Below are 13,081 nucleotides of genomic sequence, written 5' to 3'. Positions count from 1 at the left end.
TTTGCCGTTGCCTGCGTGTATACATATATTGATATTTATTGATAAATATACATACAAATACACATACATTTATTTATATATATATATATAATGGCAAATCACTGAAGCCACTTTCCAGAAACATTGTGATGTTGTGATGCTGACTTCAACTCAGGTCTATAGATAAGATACTGCCTATACTGACAAAACTGGCACATGCTGACATTACTGACATCATACACTCTCACAGTTATACCTTTCCCTCCTCTTGGCTAGGTTCTCCTCTCTAGCTGCAGGATCTGCCCTTAGCTGTGCACGGAAACGTGCACCCCTCTCCTTACTAGAAAGAGCCATCTGTAAAAATCTCATTTTTTTAAATGATAGGCAGAAATATGTTTATTTTAATTCATAGTAGTTGTACAAACTATATATGTGGTAAAACAATTAAGAAATAACTAAATAATTCAGTTAAATGCTCTGTGTCATACGGTAAAACCGACATTTTTTGTTTGACCTTATGACAGTTTCATGCTTTGTCATGTATAACAGGCAGTTGCTTGGCCAACTTCCAACTTTACCCTTGACCTTGACTTTTAAACTTTATATTTCAACTGTAAATCAATATTTTTTAAAATTTTAAATGCATTAAAACCTATCTAAATACCTAATTTAGATTTTTTTTTCACACAATTATGAACAGTGAGGAGGACAAATGATGTGAGATTAAAGTGTCTGACCCACCTGCATTTTTAAAGTAACACAATGTAGGTAAATAACTATTTCATGTTGCTTTAATAACATATAGAAGAGCATCACTTTATTATTGGTTAAGTACACTGTTCATAAGGGTATTTAAAAGAAAATAGGGCCTTAAACCTATTTATGTTCTAAATGCTAGTTCTATTATGTACAAATAGTATTAGAATTTCTATTAATGCTTTATTTGAAGGAGTGTGCATGACATGACACCTGCCAAGAACATTAAAGGTGCGATTTGTAGGATTGTTACCGAACGTTCTGTAGGCCAAAATCAAAACACTGGTGAACGTTCTCAAGACTACCAGATGCGAGCCTCTTCTGGGTTGCCAGATGTAATGAAGACTTGGCTAACGTTAGTTGACCTGCATCTGCTTTAACGTTTCTCCAACCACGACCCAGCTACACATTACGGAAACAGTGAAAACAAAAAATACCTCTCTAACCAACGTAACATATTTAGCTGAAGTTAGCGATGCAGATGAAGTTTAGTCTAGGCTACCTGTTGTGGAGAAATATGGCCAGCTCTGCGTCAGACTTGATATTCTTCGTTTGATGAAGACAACACCATCTCAGGAAGCTCCTCCGATGTCCACTTAATTTGTTTCTTGTTTTAATTTTGGAAATTTTCCTGCCTCTCGTAGGCGTTCATGACTACAACTGACAGCTGTTGACAGTTGGCCTTTGCTAATTTGGCAACCCAAATAGGAGGACGCGCTAGCCCATTATTAATACGCTATTCTAGAATTAATCGTTCAAAACATAAACGAAAATTCCAAGAGATTCCACCCCGTAACTCATTTTTTTTCATGGGTTTTACGGGGTTTTACGGGTTAGAGTAATGTTGTCAAATAAGCCATTACTTCAATTCATTGTGTTTCCTTACTCTCTGACAACATATGGTGATCATTTTTGGAATGGTTACAGTTTATTTTCCATTATTTCCTACATACTGTACCTTTAAAAGGACCCTTTATGACTTGTCATTAAGTGACATTCCTTTTTTATGCAATTTTTAAGTCAAGTTGACATTGTTTGAGATGTATTTATTATGACAATTTCACATTAATCAAGATGGCATAACTGCTGCAGCCATAACAATTTGACAATGAAGACAAGATGAACCTGCTATAAACATCACATGGCTCGCCTAATTATCAATCATATCAAAACTATAAACTTTATGCACTGGTTGGATTTTTATATGTTATACATATTGTGCTTTTACAGTCTAGAGTGAAGAACAGGCATGACATTAGTGGTAAGGAGAGGTGGGGATTTACCAAGCCAACCAAATGGCCTTATATTTGACACTTTAATATAATTTTGACACACAAAGCCAAATAGTATCATTATGTTCAATAATTAGCCATGGCATGTCATGGTGTGGGATGGTAGTTTATGTTGTCTTGGTTACTGTAGCACTAGGGTAACCTAGGCTAGTTATTTTTTTTCAAATAACGTCTCCTATTGCACTGCAACTTCAATGTTATGCTTTGGAAAAAAAACATCAGCTAAACAGACATTGTCAGTATTCCTCTGTCGCACACAAGCTATTTGTTTATCTAGCACCGGCTTTGCAAAAAACGATGTCCACAGACACGGTAGAGTATGTTGCATGATGTAATGAAAGTATGATATATTGCGACATCAGAAGCAAGTCAAATTTGTAGTTTCTTATGTCTCATTCCATCGAACTACAGATCCGCTACCCGATCTGGCAAACTTAGTGCGGTTATAGCCGATAGAGGGCCGCGAAGCGAATACAGAAGTGCCGTTCACCCTGTTACGAGTTGATGAACCACTGAAACGATTTTGGAAACATTAGGCTATATTAAGGTACAAAATACTCTTTGGTGTTGCTTTATATCAAGTTGTCATAATAAAGACATCCAACATCTTTTTGATATAAATTAACAATAAAAAGACATGTCACCAGCCATGAACATTCACTCCTTAATTCATGACAGGTGTCATGCCTTGGTTATGACAGTGCCATGTCAGAATTTAAGAAGTGTACCATGGAAAATAATATGCTTAGTCAGGAACAACTAAACAAAGAATGCATTAGGCCTACATACTAAATAATTGTATAAAATAGTTTTATATACACATTATTTGCATGAAAAAAAGAACACGTCACAAGCATGCAACATCCACATCCTCATCACACTATTATACTATTAAGTTACGCACTGCATCTTGCCTACTATATAGTACGCTAGTATGGGTATTCTAATGCACCTATAGGCGTATCTAGAACAATTTTTATTCCAACAGCAGAAAGCGCCATCGAACCTTTAATGGATCTGTACTTAGCCATTTGCAATTAACTGTTAACTGTTAAAACAAAATGTTATTGTAAAATGCATGTGGAATGACATACATGGAATAGTTATGGTACTGTATATAAATCTTTATTCTTGTTCAGTAAAAGAATATCAAACATTATAGTAACACTTTAGCAGTATTGCATACCCCAACTGCAAATAGAATAGCAAAAAAATAATATAACATAACAAACAAGCTAACCAACGAATAATGAATTTGATTCATTTGATTTAATTTATTTAATTACATTTGAATTACGGCAGTAGATTTGTGGCAGAATATGTATGTTTTAACAAGGGCTTTTGATATTTCAATAAACAGAAATATGAAATGGTGGATGTTGTTGAAGTCAATGTCAATACACAAACACATATGTTCACAAACACACAGACAGACATCCACACATTTAAATTTGAAGAGGGGTCACACTGTTCAGACATAACAAAGAGACTGAAATTTAAGTCAGCTCTCCCATGCTACTTGACTGTAACCCTACTCTAGGTCTGGCCGCGGTGAATGGTGTGGCCTGGATCACAGCTAGGTTCACTTAGGGTTTGAGCCATTATGACTGTCTGTCGTATGCATCTCATTGGCAAGATTCACTTGTTTTTTTTGTTTTTTAAACCACTATATGGATTTGTTTCTTTGTCTTACAAATTGTTGCAGCAATGAATCCTTCATCTGTCCTTTAGACATTTTACCAGCCACTCTTCTCAAAAAGTGTTTAGTGTTATAGGCCCTATAGTCTGCTATCAATCTTAAATAATTATCTTTCCTCAGTGTGTGTCCCTGACCTTTTCAAGACAGCCAGTGTCCAGCCCCTCTTAAAGAAACCTGGCTTTGATCCTTCCATTCTAAAAAAACTTTCGTCCAATCTCTAAATTGCCCTTTATCTCCAAAATTCTGGAAAAGGTGGTCTTGATGCAACTTTCTGAAGTGTTAAAGGGCAATAGCATCCTGGAGAAATTTCAGTCAGGTTTTCGTCCTATGCATAGCACTGAAACTGCTCTTATCAGGGTAACTAATGATCTACTGATGGCAGCTGATTCTGGTGAGCACTTTGTCTTGGTGTTGCTGGATCTCACCGCTGCTTTTGATACCATTGATCATGCTATATTAATCAGAAGACTAAGAGAATGGGTTGGCATAACGGGTCCTGCTTTGGACTGGTTCAAATCCTATTTGTCCAACAGGACATTTTTTGTTTCAATAGGAAATTTTACTTCCTCTACCTTAGCTATTACTTGCAGTGTTCCCCAAGGTTCAATTTTAGGACCAATATTGTTTTCCCTGTATATGTTACCTATAGGCCACATAATTCGCCGCCATAACATATCATTACACTGCTATGCTGATGACACACAGCTGTACATCTCAGTCAAACTAAACATGCTTAACAAGCTAACTGTACTGCAGGATTGCATAGCTGATGTGAAAGACTGGATGTCACAGAATTTCCTACAGCTTAACTCTGGCAAAACAGAAGTCCTTTTCATTGGCCCTGACAAAGTCTATAGTCAAGCTCAGACTTTTCTTGGAAATTTAGTCTCAAATAACAAGACTACTTCTAGAAACTTAGGGGTTTTATTTGATAAAGATTTAAAATGTAAATGTAAAACTCCTTGTCCAGTCCTGTTATTATCAACTGAGAAACATTTCCAAAATCAGATCAATGCTTTCTTTAAAGGACACAGAGAGAATTATACATGCATTTGTTTTTATCTAGACTTGGTTACTGCAACGCCTTATTCACCTGTCTAAATCGTCAATCCATCTCTCGTTTACAGACTGTTCAGAACTCAGCAACCAGACTTTTGACAAAGTCTAAATTGACCCCAGTTCTGGCCAATCTTCACTGGTTGCCAGTGAGTTTTAGGATTGATTTTAAAATCTTCCTTATAACCTATAAAGCGTTACATGGTTTGGGACCTGACTATTTAAAAGATTTAATAACCCCCTACTTGGCCCCTCAGATCCTCCAGCCTGGGACTTTTAGTTGTTCCAGAAAGTAAACTGTCAACTAGGGGTGACCGATCGTTTGCAGTTAGAGCACCAAGCTTTGGAACAGCCTCCCTTATAACATCAAATCTGCACCATCAGTGGCTGTTTTCAAATCTAGTCTAAAGACCCATTTATATACAATTGCTTTCCTTAATTAGTGAATGATACCACTCATGTCTCTGCTAATTTATTATCATTATTATCATTTCTGTTTGTTTATTTTGTCTTGGGTACTATACTGTATATTTTTCCTTTTGTTTCTTATATTGATTTAAGTTTGTGTTTGGTAGTTTGTCCTTTTAGTTATTATTAGTATTTTATCATTATTACTATTATTATTATTATTATTATTATTATTATTATTGTTATCATTACTATTGTTTTGTATTTTGTTTTGTTTTTGTTTGTTTGTCTGTAAAGCACTTTGTGCTTTGTGCTTGAAAAGTGCTATATAAATACATTTTATTATTATTATATATTATAAATTGAAAAATAATTTTCAAACATAGGAGGATATACTTTCAACCTAAAACAGATTTAAGTTTTCTGATTTGACATTTAACACAACACAGGGTAATTAAACATAAAGACATGTGACATGGTTGTCTGCTTTGTTTGAATGGCTGAAATTCTAAAATGATGTGAATCATTTTGGCATGTCTTCCTCTTACATACACTGTAGCAATACGCCCTAGACCTAGATATTTTCCACTGAATGGATATGCTAAATCTGGCTTTTTAATTATGCTGGGTGGCTTTTATGAAGCTGTGTCCATGAGTGCTTTTGATGAAAGGACATTGTCAGCATCACGGAGGTGACCTGTCATTGTTCCCTTTGATGCATGCAGGCAGGAGCTCTACAAGATCTAACTGTTGACGTCCCCCTCTATGACTTGTGACTGCAAAGGAAATGACAAGATGACATTCAATCCCATGACAAAATTAGCTCAATTAAATCAGTAAGATAGTCTGACAGCAATATTGCAGTCACTTGAGTGTTATGATGACCCTATGTGGTCATATTAATTGCATTAAGCAGTTTATTTTATTTTTTGTCAGTATGAAACATTCAGTGTAGTACCATTTTAAAATACAAAGTGAAAACAGTAAAAAGAAGCTCGATGTCCCATTCCGACTTTTCCAAAATTCTCTTCCGTAATTCTCTGTTCAGACATGTTCGCAAAAAAAAAAAGGTTTTATAGGATTAAGCAAGTTTACTCTAGGTGTAGTACTTTTCTGATTAATGTTTCATTATTTCCTTGTGAACAGAATACAGACCAGACATTAAGTATTGATAACTGGTCGTGTCATGAACTCCAGGAATATTAAGTCATGAATTAGCATAAACCATTCAGGTCATGCCTTGTACATTCCAAACATGTTCACTACACTGGTATGAAAAAATGTGTGAAAACTTCTTATAACTTTTTCAGCAGTTCTCACACATGTAATATACCTGTGTGGGTTTGTTTGGATATTGGCATGAAATCATACAGTGACAAATGGAAGGAGAAGCCTATGATAGCATACAGTATGGTTCACTCAGCAGGGTTTTTTCACTCAAGTAAGCCTACAGGTAAACAATATGACAACTGACGTTTTGGCTGCTGTTTCCCATGCAGCTATGGTTCACAAATCTGGATATGTTTGACATTTTCTCTAATTAGATGCTATCATCTTACGAGCAACATGTTAAAGACAACACTGTTTCGAAGCTAAACAGAGTGTAGAATTTCATTCATTAAGGAACATAATAAATTCATGCACTTATTTTTAGCGCACGACTGGAGCAACATGTTTCCAGACATGCTACTGGAAATCATTGCTGAAATAATAATATAATGAATTGTTGAATGTTAGCCTTTTTAAAGCGTTAAACATACACAGTGTGCATAATTCTGAGTTTACTGCACAATAGAAACAGTGGATTCTTGTTGACATTTTCACAGTTTGTACTATTGTCTTTTTGTTGTTATTATTAGGGGTTTGCACGGACGTCACATTCTGGGCAGTAACCATGGTAACCCAGCACGCGCGGCCATATTGGCGGTACTCAGTGAATGAAGTACAATGGAGTATTATGCACTTTGGATATCTTACGTGGTTGTAGCCGCGTCTAAACAGAAAAGCTCATGAAAATGCGTCTAAGATGCAAAGGCATATAGGGCAGGACTTGGACCACAAGAAAAGGCGGGTTATTTCGAGAAATTACGGTTTATTGGCAGCGCAGATCCATATGAGTTGGGTGAGGGAGACGAAGTACCAAGTTCAACCACAAGCGCCCCCCTTCCTCTGATAACTTCTGGCATTATTCTCCTTTCTCCCTGGTTTTTTAATTTACTTTTGGAAGTCGATACCTACACCAGATGTTTTTCTCAGTCTGACCTATTGGTACAACCTAAAACACGGCAATAATTTTCCTTGACGATGTTAGGGATTTACTTCAGTGCCTAATGCCTAATAATAAGGCGAGTATCTCCAATATGGCGACTTCCAGATCTGATGACACGCCGTGCAAACCCCTAATATGCTCACTTTGCTGAAGTGATGCTGAACTCACCTGTTGAAGTAGAGAGAGGGAGCGGCAGTCTGATCGATGGCTATATGCATGCTCCTCTTTGGATATGCTTCTCAGACACAGTTTAGTAACAGCTCAGCCAACCTGCATAATTTATACAGGAATGAGCCAAAGAGATAAAGTTACCCTAAGTCAGTATAGTTGATACATTAAGGTGCCCTTTGCAACTATAACAGGGACTCCTCACATACTTTCAGACACATGCTTGCACACCAGTGGCAGGAATTTGCTTTCGTACGCTCACAGGACATTAATGTAACTGGAGTGCTAGAGCAGTGGCAAAAGGAGGAGCATTATTAGCCTGTAACAAAGAGATGCTGACATTTGTGGATACCTGCACCTGAAGTGAGAGACAGAGAGCCTCTTTGTGTGGGGGAAAATCTCCTGCCAAAAGTAACTCTACGGCCAAGGCAATGGGACATTTGACAATCGGGGATTACCTCTCTCCATAAAAGTGATGCTTTGTCGGCAGTGACATCAATTTAGCGTACACCCAAAAGAGAAATGGATCTGGATTGCATCAAGAGCAGCTAAGTTTTCTCTTAAATGCTGTTTATATTCTCGAGTTTTCATTTTGTCCCTCTGTGGAGCACACTGTTTTCTTGCAAAGGTCAATGTAAACTGGACCACATCCTGATTGAAATGATATTATTTATGTTGATATGCTTTGAGAGTGATCTATATCATTTGTGACACAATGATTGAAACTAAACTTGCAAAGGGATAAAATGGCACCAAAGAAAGCAGCAAAGACAGAGGAACCGAAAAAGGTAGAGGCCCCAAAAGGAAAGGGCAAAGATGACAAGGCGAAAGGGAAGGGCAAGAAGCCTGTCAGTGAATCGGAGGAAGAGCTGCTGAGCAGCGAGGATGAGGATGACAGGGGGAAGAAGGGCAAAGGGAAAGCCGCCCTGAAAGGAGCCGCCCTGAAAGGAGCCGCTGTGGCTGTGGCTGTGTCTGGCGACAAGAAAAAGACAGAGCCCCAAGTCGGCAAACTTTTTGGATTTGGAGGTAATAAACCATTTGCCACCGCTTTGGGCGGCACCTCTAAATTTATGACTGGCTTTCCAGGCATAGGGTATAAAAAGGAGCTGGGTAAACAGAAAACTGGCTCAGTCTTCAAAAGGAGGGGCTGTGCGTTGGGGAAGATTGCAGGGGCATCCAACTGGCTCACGCGCAGATACATTTCATCTAAGACTCAGGGACTACTGGCTGGGAGGGGCAATCCCCGAAGGTCAAACATGGGAAGGTATCGAGGTTATCTCAATGAAGGATATTTGGAGGATGAATACATGTATGGCTATGAGGAAGAAGAATATGATCAGGGAGGCTATTATGACAGTTATGCGAGAGGGCGACCAAGACCTGGCCAGCATTTCGAAGATTATATGGAATACTATGATTACCCCTATGAGGACCCTTATGGATACTATGAAGATGAAAATGGATATTATGTGGATGAATACGATTATTATGAAGATGACTATTATGGAGAATATGATGGACCATACAGATACTATGATGATGGGATGGATTACTATGACTATGGACAAGATGAGATGTATGATTATCCATACTATGATGATGGAATGGAATATTATGATGACCCATATTATTATATGGAAGATGAATATGGGTACTATGGCAATGACATGGAATACTATGACTATGGAATGTTCCCTGAAGAGATTGGTTACTATCACCAGCATGGATTGTATTACCCCTCTGAAAATCTACCAAGTCCTTATATGTTACCTGCTGGATATCCTCATCAGTATAAACAATATATTTTGCCTTCTGTCTATAATGATGCTTCAGCTGTGTATCTTAATCCTGTGCTCACTGATCAACAGCAATATGTATTTCCAGGTGTAAACATAATAGAACAAATTGACCCTACTCCACAGGTTTACACTAATGAGCTAACAGGTTTCTCTTCTGATGGCTTTGGCATTGAGGATCCTTTCAGGTTCCCAAGACCTCAAGTGAAACTTTTTGGAAAAGAAAACATTGAAGTTGCAAATCCCCCTTCACCACAGATGGCTCTAAATGACTTTGCAATGCCTGGTGATGTGCAGTATGACATCCAAGCAATGTTCCCTCAAACGGTGGTGCTTCCAGAGCCAACAGTGATGGCTCAGAAACCCCTCTCTCCATCAGTTAGTCCTATATTAGTTCATCAGTCCACACCTTTTGTGACCGGGAGCCCTATTCTTGTTAAGTCGCCAGTGTTTTCTACTGCTCAACAGATGAGGCCACTTACCCCTCAAATGTCACTACACAGACAATCTTATGGACCAATGGGACCCGTGGCATTTTCAGCACCACCATCTCCTGTTTTGTCAGCAAGAGGTTATGGCCCATACATGGCTGGACCTTATTCTGACCCAATGTTTTATAGATTTGAAAATCAGTTTACGCCACTTCAGTCTCCTCATCTTCCCCGGAGACCGTTTAGCATTGCCACAGGCCGAAGTAGGTTTGGTCCACAATCTCAAATGTCTCGCAGATCTTTTCACCAATCAGTTAATAACAATGCCCAAAGACCATTCTCACCACTCCAGAGAAGAAAATTCAGCCCCCCTCCTTCCCCCCAGCTATCAAGAAGAGGGCCATCACCCCAACCTTCTATACGAGGAAGATCACCTCCCCCTTTATCCCCACTACCACGGAGAGGAACCATGGGTTTTAGAAGACCTTACCCTCAGAGAGAAAGCTCTCCTCCCTCACCACGTGGATCCTTCAGAAAAACAAGTCCTCCAACATCACCCCGTCCAATACTGAGGCAAAGCATTAGGTCCCCACCACCATTTTCACCAATAGGTCCGACAAGGACTTTTGGTGAAAGGCCCCCAGAACGGCCCCTACCATCAAGATCATTTAGAAGGAGGCCCATGTCACCTCATCCATCATTACGAGCTAGCAGCCCCCCTCCACGTTCTAGATTATCATACAGACATTCATCCCCAACTCCATCTCGTGTTGTGGGTGCTGGATCACCAAGACCAGCATCTCCTCACACACCTGGTCGTCGTTCATCTCCATCACCATCACGAGTGTCCAACCGAATGTCCCAGCCTGAGGGTTTTCCCACCCGTACGTCCACACGCAGGTTCAGGGGGGTAGGTCGTAATAAAGTGCCAATGAGAGCTGTAAAGCCAACAACAGGTAACCCCCTCATACGCAGAAGAAGTCATCAAGGCCCTCCACTGATGCAAAATGTTGCCCCTTTCAGGTCATCAGTTCATACTGGGCATGGATCGATTCATCGACAGTCACCAACTTCAACACCAGTGATGGTTGTCAGGAAAGGTTCCCGGCCAGGGTTCAGAGAATCCAAGCATTTTTTACCTGGAGCCCAAAGTCCGCAAAGGGGTTTTCACAAGCCTGTAGGAAGAGGACGTCCTGTTGTAAGACCTTTAAATTCACCTCAGACACTCAGACAGTCATTGAGAGGTCCAGGTCACCCCCTAGCTAGGAATGTCCAATCTCCCTTTCCTCAACATATTTCTCAATCACCTTATCCTCAACAAATGTCACAGTCTCCATTTTCTCAACAGATCCCTCAGTCTCCATTTGCCCAGCAAGTTCCTCAAACTCATTTTATGCAGCAAATTCCACAAGGTTCCTTTCAGCAATATGGTTCTCAGTCTTTTCAACAAGTTCCCCAATATCCTTTTCAACAAGTCCCGCAATCTCCATTTCCTCAACAGATGGCCTCATCTTCTATTCCTCAGCAATTCGTCCAGTCTACTTTTACTCAGAAAGTTCCCTTCAAACAAGCTGGTCAGTTATCCCCACAACTATCTGTGAGACAAGTACCAAGTAGACCTTTGTCACCCCAGCCTTCAGATAAACCTGGGTCTCCTCTGCCTGCAAGGTCACCCACACCAACCAACCTTTCTTCTCCAATGCTCTCAGGTGCTTTAATTAACCAGAACCTCCAACGAGCATCTTTTAGATCACCATTTCAATATAGTGGCAGTCCCGTTACTCAACAGATAGTTGATCAGACTGCTGTGCAGGGACCCTCCCCTCTTCTCTCCAATGCCCTCAATCAGAATCCTCAGCTTCGCCAGGCCTCTTATATGTCACCTATGCAGCGAGCTCAATCTCCACAAACTGAAATTATGGCACAACAAGCCCAGAAAATGAATTTACAATCATCTCTTGGTTTGGCCAATGCCTTGCAAAACCCTCTTCTCAGAAATGCTTCTTATATCTCACCTCTACAAAGGGCTCCATCACCTGCTACCCAAGTGGCACCACAACATGAACAAGCACAGATATCGTCTTCAGTGCTTTCAAGTGCATTACAGAATCCTTACCTTCGGAATACTTCACTCACATCTTTGCAAAGAATTGGCACACCATTTTCTCCAATGATGACACAAACAGCTCAAGTAGACCCACGCACCTCTCCCATGTTGACTAGTGCACTGATGCAGAATCCTAATCTGCGCAATGCATCATTCATCTCACCTCTTCAGAGGCAAAACATGTATGAACAAAACACAAGTCAGGTGGAGCAACAACCTCAAGTATCTTCTCCATTTCTTGGAAGTGCTTTACAAAACCCGCTACTACGTAATGCCTCATACATCTCCCCTTTGCAGAGAGCACAAGCAGAAGCACAAGTGTCCTCATCTCCGACTGGTCAGTTAGGACTCCTCTCAAATGCATTAAACAATCCTCATCTCAGAGGGAAATCCTTTCAGCTGCCAGATGGAACAATCGTAACACGCCCAGAGAACAAAACAGAGCAAGCCACACCATCACTTTTGTCAAATGCTCTGCAGAACCAAAGTCTTCGTAAGGCAACCTACAGGCTCCCCGATGGAACACTTATTACAAGAAATGAGGTGGTGCAAACACCTTTAACTTCACCACTTCTGTCCAGTGCCCTTCAAAATGCCAGTGTTCGGAAAGCTACATACAGGTTACCTGATGGGTCCATCTTAACTCTTGCTCCTGAACAAACTGAAGAAGAACAGTCCTCATCAAAAATAGGGAGTGCATTGAGTGCAAACCTTAAGAGAGGATACAAACTTCCTGACATGTCTTTCCTTTCCAAAAAACAACCACAGCAGCCCTCTTCTCCACTTCTGTCAAGTGCTCTACAAAATGCTAGTCTTCGTGGTGCTACTTACCAACTACCAGATGGAACACTTTTGACACAACAGCCTGAAGAAGAAAAACAATCATTTTCTCCTTATCTCTCAGGTGCTTTGCAGAATGCTAACCTTCGTGCAGCATCCTACAGACTCCCAGATGGATCACTTTTGTTAAAAAAGCCAGGACAAAAAGAGCAAGCCACACCCTCAAAGCTCTCCAGTGCACTCTTGAATCAAAACATGCGAAAAGCTAACTATAAGTTACCTGATGGATCGATAATCACAAAGAAGCAGGCTCCTCAAACCAGTCAAGCATCATCTTCAT

The sequence above is a fragment of the Alosa pseudoharengus genome, unplaced genomic scaffold (assembly GCF_046254945.1).
Source record: "Alosa pseudoharengus isolate Yale_2024_CS ecotype anadromous, Long Island Sound unplaced genomic scaffold, YU_APseudo_1.1 YU_APseudo_1.1_scf_4, whole genome shotgun sequence".
NCBI lineage: Eukaryota > Metazoa > Chordata > Actinopteri > Clupeiformes > Clupeidae > Alosa > Alosa pseudoharengus.
Note: the sequence above shows the minus strand (reverse complement) of the source record.